Below are 8,679 nucleotides of genomic sequence, written 5' to 3' on the forward strand. Positions count from 1 at the left end.
AGGGCTGCCAACGTGGTCCATCCTCTTGCACCCTTTCGCTGCTTGCTTCTCTGAGGGTAATCAGCTCCCCGCGCCCATGACGGACGCTGAATTACCAGACGTTACACCAAGGGCAGGTGTCGAAGCAGAGCAGCGAGAAAACGCACGCTGGGGCATGTTTCAACCCTGCCCCCTCCCGTGGAGCACGCCACGAGGGGGAGTCGATCTCACGACACTCAGGCTCGGCCACGGCAGGAGAATTAATGAAGGGGCTGGCGGTGCATGCGAGCGTTTGCGGTGGGAGAGAAAAAGTCGCGTCGCGTCGCCTCAGGGCGCGAGCACCTGACGAGGGGCGGCGGGGGACACGGCGAGGCTTCCCCGTAGCTGTGGCAGGGGAGCCTTTTTCAACGGCGCCATCCTTGGCAGTAGCGTCCCGAGGCCGCCGTGTGAGGTCGGTTTGCAAAAAGCGAAGGTGGCCTTGACGTCGGTGCAGCGGTGCTCTCAAGACTCGCCACATGCAGCCAAACAGCGGCGGTGAGCCTGTCACAAGGGTCGGCTGGGCCAAGTGCCTCACTGCGGCCACTGGCGGCCGGGCAGGCTCTGGACTCAAGGGCGACAGAGTGTGACGAGAGGCTGTTCTCGTTAAGTGACAGCAAACCCTCCCGGTTCAGGACGCCGCACTCCTCGACTCCCTTGGGGGAGGCTGCTCTAGCTGCAGCCGCCTCCGAACCTGCAAGCGCACCTAAACTACAACACCCCAGTGACAGCCTTGCTGACCAACACCTCTCTTCCCATTACTCCGCTGTCTGCCATTGGACAAGCAGGAACCCTCCCTCTCCTTGCTCTCTTTTGCATTGGTCCAGCCGGACTCTAAAACTCCGCTTCCAATTGGTATTGGATAGCAGGTACCCTCTCACTGAGGCGTCTCACGGCTCAGTTGCTGGGGGAGTTTAGCTTCATTATTGGTTGGCACGCTAATCTATCACGGTGGCGGTGGGCATTGGGGGTGGGGCGGCTGTGATTACACATCGGAGGAGGTAGCCGCGGTGGCATGTGCTCTGCTCGTTAGCCGTGAGTGTGGGTTGTCCTTGGGGAGGGATACAAAAGCTCGGTCCCAGCCTCCAGAGTGGTTATTTTTATTGCAACTGGTTAACAAGGAGTCTAAAGATTAATTTATAGTGGCATAAAATTTCATGAGCGGGAGCCCACTTTGTCATGTGTAATTTAGCTGCTGGTGCCTTGGACGTAACAGAAGTCTGGTTTGTCAACACAAGCATTAAGAACAGATATATGAACATAAGAGACGCCAATGTTGGATCAGGCCAAAGGCCCATCCAGTCCAACACTCTGTCACACAGTGGCCAAAAATACCAGGTGCCATCCGGAGGTCCACCAGTGGGGCCTATAACTAGGTACAGGTGTATTGATTAAGATTCAGTTCCTTATACTATGTCAACTAGAAATCAAATACGAGCTGCATTATTGTAGTTGTTGTATATTTCTTTGTAGTATCTTTTTTTCTTCTTTGAAATAATAAAATTTTCCTAGCCTCGGCTGGAATAACTGGGGGGGTGGGGAGAATAGAACACTCTGGACCCCTCTGGGGAAGACCCTAATGGACTTTCCCTCTTCGGTTGACATGTAGACTGGCCCTTTATCAGAACTCAGGCTTCTGGAGATAGCCAAGCCTTTTTCGGGGCCAGGGGCCATCACGTATGCAAATGAACAATGCCTCCAGGCACGATGGATCTTATTTCATACAATAAACTACTTTAATTTAAAAATACATAAAACTGACTTGCAACAACACATAATTGGTTATAAATGAAGAAAAGACAAAAGTTTTTGGGCAACAGAAATCATTCACTCTGATCTTAAAAGCAAATATTGAGAAAGGGCTTGCACACTGGACTCTTTAGCTGGGTAGAGCCAGGGCTGAGTGTATGGGTACCCCAGCTGTATATCAGTTGGGATTGCACACCCATGACACCTGCTCTATAGCTCCGAACCCAGGACTTGTATGGCCTGATGCAAGATAAGGTATCTCTGATTTGACGTGTCTCTGCTGTCTTGTGGAGGAGCCTCTCTTTGCATTTAGCAGTACAATTCCTTCAGTTTGGGGATGTGCGGTGGTAGGACTGACCAGGTTGGGGCACGCACAAGCTGCTGGTCCAGTTGTCCTGATTGGTATGCCCTTCCCAGCAAGCTCTCTGTGCACGGAGCACATATTCCCCCATGACCTGCTCAGCTCTGCCTCTGCAAACCCCTTTGGTTCGAAGCCATATAGCCATCAGGTTCGACTTCACACTAATGAAGGGCTCCTGTCAGACTTCTGCCTACCTCTTACCTCCTGCAGCGACTATTTCCCCGGAGAGTTTTAGCATCAGCTCACCAAGAATCCCTATCTAGCTTATTTCCTGGTCCAATCCCTTTTCCTTTCCTGGATGTGTGATCTATGTGATCGATGTTAAAAGCAGCGGCAATGGCGTTGAATCGATGACGATAAGGCAAAGATGGTGGCGAGCCCGAGTACGGAGACCAGTGCCTGGAGAGCATGACGTGCAACGAAGACTGGAGCCTATTGGACAAAGAGTCGAGCTGCCTTGTTCATGTTCTGTGGGGGCCATCTGCTGGAAAAAAGCCGCTACTGCAGAGAATCCATACTTCAACACTGGACATCTGCGCCCTTGAGGGAAAGAACTACCATCGAATCCATCGCCGAATCCAAGAAGGATCCTGCTGTTAGGTGCCTAGTTAGGAAAATACCCTCCCCTTACCATTTTACTCCTAGCTTAGATAAAAATTATCTGTAAACTGCTCTGAGCCTCATGGATAGGGCGGTATATAAATTGCAAATGTAATGTAATGTAATATGTTCATGGTTTGCAAAGGGAGGCACACCAAACAACAACTGGTGCATCTTGAGACGGTGTCAAATGACTGATTTCTTCCCAAAGGCCTAATGCAACAGCTTAAAGACCACTGCAGTATCTTTGCACAAAAAGTAATATTTTGTCACCTTTATGAAGAAACTTAACTTCTGAGAAGTCATTGAACACACAGCATACATTGGCCAAGCCCCACCCCACCCTAAACCTTAGCGCTGTCTAGTTAAAGACAAAATACATTTCACTAACCATCTGATAACATCAGGCATAGAAAAAACCTATGGATTAAGCCACAGATCAGAAGATTATATGCCAATTCCTGTATGTCATACAAGTGATTCTGCACTATTTTTTTTTTGTAGACTTAGAAAGAGAATAATGTGCCATTTGCTGCACAGCCCCATAGCATATGGAGATCCATGTCCGGGTCTGTTGTCTCTGGTCCTCAAGAAATGGGGACTATTAATGCTACTCCCCCCCACACACACATTCCCCCATTCACACAGGATACCACATAGACCATGAGAATCACACCCTGTTCTTCCTGCTCTTTTATGTCCCCGAGCACCCTGTCCCCCCTTTCCTTTCTCTCAGAAATAACACCCCATTCCATTTTCCTTTTCTTTCCTTTCATCCTTGGTCTCTCTTTCACAGGAATCATCCCTTTTCCTTTTTGGGTCTTTATTCTCCTGAACAAGCAAAGCATGCAGTGCTGGCTCCAGACGTCTTGTCCCCTGAGGCAATGTTACCACCACCTTGCATGCCCCCTCTAGGCTTCAACAGTACGTGGATAGAGAACTGCCAGAAGTACAAGCTGGGTTTCAAAGAGAAAGCAAGAGAGTACCAGAAAAACATCTACTTCTGCTTCATTGACTATGCTAAAGCCTTTGACTTGCAACTGTTGTCATATGGATAATGAAGGAGTTAACAAAAGATGTTAGAGTCCAGTTTGAATCCAGTGGCCTTGATAAGACCTGCAAAGTTTAATTTCTGGGTATAAGTAAGAACAGAATGACTTATTGAGCGTACTGCAATGAGAAGCCGATATCTCTGTTAAGACCTGGGGGTAACCCTGTCAGGACTGTTATTCAATTCAACAACCTCCCATTTCAGTCTGTTTCTTAAATTCTTCTGAAATTAGACATCCACCTTGAGTTCTCCTGTCAAGTGCTCTGGGAGGTTGATATGTTATCCTACATGGATTCTTACTTTTGTAACCCTTAATGTCAAATTTGTGTCCATTTATACTTTGGCGTACAGTTTTACATGCATGTCCAAATTGAGAAACTGAACAGCATTGTCGGCATTTAATGGCACAAATATGTTGGAAGATGAGTGGGAGTATAAGCATGAGGTGTTGTTGATATCATTAGGTCCTTCGCATTTTTGTCTGGGTGTACGCAGCAGCAGAATTGGTCTCTGCATTTTTCCTGTCATGTAAACCTTGGGTTTTGAAATGAGTAATAAATGTCATGGTAAATCAAGGCAAAGGTGTCTCCTAATTCCTTTTGCAGAAGTTTGTTCTTTGACAATAATCAAGCTCCCCTTGTGCTTGCCTCCATTTTATCCAATGGCGCTCTGTTGACGCTAGTACCAACCCTTTGTAAAAACACATTCAAAGCAGATCCCCACTGAGAGATGGCTTTGATTTATGACTCCTGGAATGTAGGGTCATTTGACGCAAGACAAACACGTGTCCTTTAAGCATAAGAGGGGCAAGAGTGGGCTGTAACTGGACGCCAACTGTCTGGCCTTGTGAGAGAGATCGGGTGAGGCTAGATGGGAGTGGTGGGGGTGGAGGCCCCTAGAAATCTAATTGCTGCTTTGTGTGGAAGTCCACAGGCCACTGTGACAAAGGTCTGTAAAATGTACCTCTGGAACCACTCCAATGAATTCTGGGTATACTCAGATTGCATTTATTTTTTGCATTAAAAACTGTGGTTGGACCACTGGAACAATATGAGAAAGGAGCGGATCGTCCACTTTTCTCCGACAGAATCACATGTGGTTCAGGGGCTAGAGCAGGGGCCTCCAACGTTTTTGAGCCTGTGGGCATCTTTAGGATTTTGCACAAGGTGGTGGACACAACCACAAGTGCCTGGTGCCATACACACAGAGGAAGCTAAAGCAAAGGAGAGAAGAGGGATAATTTCAAAAAATACATCGGAAAAGAGGAGTGAAAGAGAATAAAACCAACACTGTGCTGGCAGCTGCTGCTGGAACAATATTTTCCAGCCAATTGGATATCCAGTGGCCACTCAGTAGCCCTGCTGGGCAGATGCCCTACCTGGCCCCACCCTTTCCCTAAAACACTTGGTGAATGCCAGGAAGGGTCTTGGCAGGCCCATGGGCACCATGTTGGGGACCCCTGGGCTACAGTGTCAGACTACGACCCAGGTTCAAATCCCAACTCTGCCACAAATCATATACTATGTCCATGGTGACAGCTTGCACTACAGAAATCACAGATCCACAGTTTCATGGAAACACCGTACTGCAAAAACATGGATCTGAAGCACAGATCCTCATGGATCCTAGGGGTTTTTGCATTGGGTCACCCCAAACTCACCATCCAGTCACATATATCCATGAGCAGAGCTTGCACCACAGAAATTATGGATCCATGGCTTCGTGACACCACCATGACACAAAAACATGATTCTGAAGCACGGATCCTCATGGATCAAATCATATTTTGTGGCGACACCATGGAACAAAAGCATGGTTCTAAAGCACGGTTCTGAACCTTGAATCCTCAGGGATTTTGCTTTATGTCACCCCAGACTCACCATCAAATCCCATATCATGTCCATGGCCACAGCTAACATGACAAAATTCACAGAGCCACGGCTTCATGGCAACACCATGCTGCAAAAACATACTTCCAAAGCACAGATCCTCATGAATTCTCAGGGCTTTTGCATTGGGTCACCATGAACTCACCATCAAATAACACATCATGTCCATGGCCACAGCTCGTATCACAAAAGTCACAGATCCACGTCTTGGTGGGGACACCATGCTGCAACAACATTGTTCTGAACCATGGATCCTTAGGGATTTTACATTGGGTCACCCCAGACTCACCATCAAATCACATATCATGTCCATAGCCACAGCTATCACCAAAAAATCATGGATCCACAGCTTCTTGGCAGCACCGGGCTGCAAAAACATGGTTCTGAAGAAGGGATCCTCATGGATCATCTGGATTTTTGCTTTGGGTCACTTCAGCATAATTATTAAATCACATATTATGTCCATGCCCTCACCTTGCACCACAAAAAAATCACGGATCCACAGCTTTGTGGTGACACCTTGTGGTGAGTGGGTGTCAACATGGCAAATGAGGTTCAACATGGGCAAGTGCAAAGTAATGCACATTGGAGCCAAGATTTCTAACTACAAATATACACTGATGAGGTCCAAACTGGCGGTAACTAACCAGGAGAGAGATATTTGAGTTGTGGCAGATAACTCACTGAAAATGTCAACTCTGTGAGCGACTGCAATTAAAAAAGGCAAATGCTATGCTGGGGATTATTTGGAAGGGAGTCTGGTAAGAAAAAATATATACAGATGTGTGCTAGATGCCCACAGAATAATACAATGACAAAAGAGACTAGATTAAAGCCATAACATCATTTAGTGTCTAGTAATGAAAAACAACCACTTATTCCTTCATAGAAAAAATACAAAGGTCAATAAAATTACACAAAGCAGTCTGCTCCAAACTCTCTCAGTCAATACCCTTCTAACAGTCTTGTATTCTCAAAAGCAGTCTGCTCCAAATTCAATCTCCTCAGTTATTTTCAAGCATGCTGCTGCTGCCGCCAAAGTCAAATGGACCCAGACTATGAAAGTGAGGAGACCTTGCCCAAAAACCTTCGCTGCTGTTCATTCTCAGACAGCACCTGTTGCACCAAGTACAGACACTTATGATGAACTGATAACTCTCTTGAAGACACATTTTCCCCCAACACCATCTGTTACTCTACAGAAGTTCTATTTTTTTAAGTATGATCAGCAAGCCAGTGAAAATATAGCAGAATACATTGCAGAGCTCCATCACCTTGCTGAACATTGTGAATCTGGGTTTTTTTTTGAAGGCTTGTTACAAGATTGGCTCATCTGTGGAGTTAAGGATGAGACCATCCAGCAGCACCTCCTCTCTGAACAGAATCTGACTTTTGCTGCAGCACAGCAACAAGTATTAGCAGCTGAAGCCACTTCATGTAATGTCAGAGAAATTCATAACAGGCACCGCACTGACTTCCACGTTCTCCAACAAACCCAGGACTCAGATGAGGAACAAGTACAGAGGCTCACATCTACACCAGTGGGATTATGTAAATCAAGTAACGCCTTTGTATTTTTAAACTGTGGAGGTGAATATAGATTCACTTGCCAAAAAAAGTGACATAGAAAGTTGCGAGAGTTGCGAGAGAAAAGTTCCTGAGGAAATGGCTATTAAAATTTTCTTCCTTTTCGGAATCTACAAGGTTGAGACTTCTGATGAGTACTCTGTGCAATAACTGTATAATAGATGTGGCACATTTCTGTTATACTGTCTTTTTAAATGTTTTTTTTTTAATTAAATTTAAATTAAATTCTTTTTTTTACTGGAGTATGGCCTATAGGCTTTTAAACTTAATAAACTGAAACTGTGATTATGTGAGAGAGTGGATGAGAAATAAAAAGGGTTTGTCAGTCAAGGGCTAGTCCCAGAAAACAATGAGTGGAGAAAAGGTACCCAGCTTCAAACTGCCCATAATACTCCATTCAACACATTCATGCTGTCAAGGGGCAATGCCCAGAAATGATTGCCACTGCAGAGATAAATGGTCAGAAGTGTGAAATAGAAGTTGTCTCTGGGACTGAATCCACCATCATAGGCAACAACATATTTTCACAGCTATTTCAGGACCACTCTCCCAAATTACACAGGTCAAAATGTTGCTTTCATGACTACAATAGACAGATTGTTCAAATCCTTGGAAGCTGTGATGCAGACCTTCGCTAAGGACCAGTCAGACAGACATTACCCTTGCGAGTTACAAAAAGGGATTTGTGAAAGCCTGCTTCTGGTTCACACCTTTGGGAATCAGTGTTCAAGGAGTACATAGTGTCTGTCCAGCAATAATGGAAGAACTGGCATCTGAGTTCCCACATGTATTCACTGGGGCATTAGGAGCATACAAAGGTCCACCAGTGACTTTTCAAATGAACCCTACAATAACACCTATTTCTTTGAAGGCCCGGAATATTCTTCTCACCCTGAGACCAATGATTGATGAAGAACTTAATCGGCTCATTGCACAAGAAGCCACCAACTCACACAACCTGGGTCACCCCTATAGTTCCCTTCTTGAAACCAAATGGCAACATATATATTAGTGGGGATTACAGATGTTCTGTAAATAAGGCACTCAAGCAAGACCCATATCTAGCAACTGTCATAAACCAGTTGTTATCTGTCCAACAGGAGGAAAAGTTTTTGCTAAACTGGACCTTGCTCAAGCAAAATAAGAATGTTTGGTGGGAGGATCCAGGTAACGGAACGGAATGGAGGTTGCAGAATAGCACTGCCTCTCCCTTCGACCTAGAACCTAGCCCCCCCCCCCCCCATATAGGGGGTGGTGCCTAGACCCGGTTTTCCGCTTTCGAGAATCCCACAACACACAAGTCTGGAGAAGTAGGAACGCCTCCTTAGGCGTCCAAACCCACCAACAGTCGCGCTTTCTCCTTCCGGGCGCTAGGCGACTTCCTCATTGGCTGAAATTTTCCCGAATCTGGTCGAGCCAGGCCGGGG

The sequence above is a fragment of the Gekko japonicus genome, unplaced genomic scaffold, assembly GCF_001447785.1.
Source record: "Gekko japonicus isolate JY-2015 unplaced genomic scaffold, Gekko_japonicus_V1.1 scaffold1387, whole genome shotgun sequence".
In the NCBI taxonomy this organism is placed as follows: Eukaryota; Metazoa; Chordata; class Lepidosauria; order Squamata; family Gekkonidae; genus Gekko; species Gekko japonicus.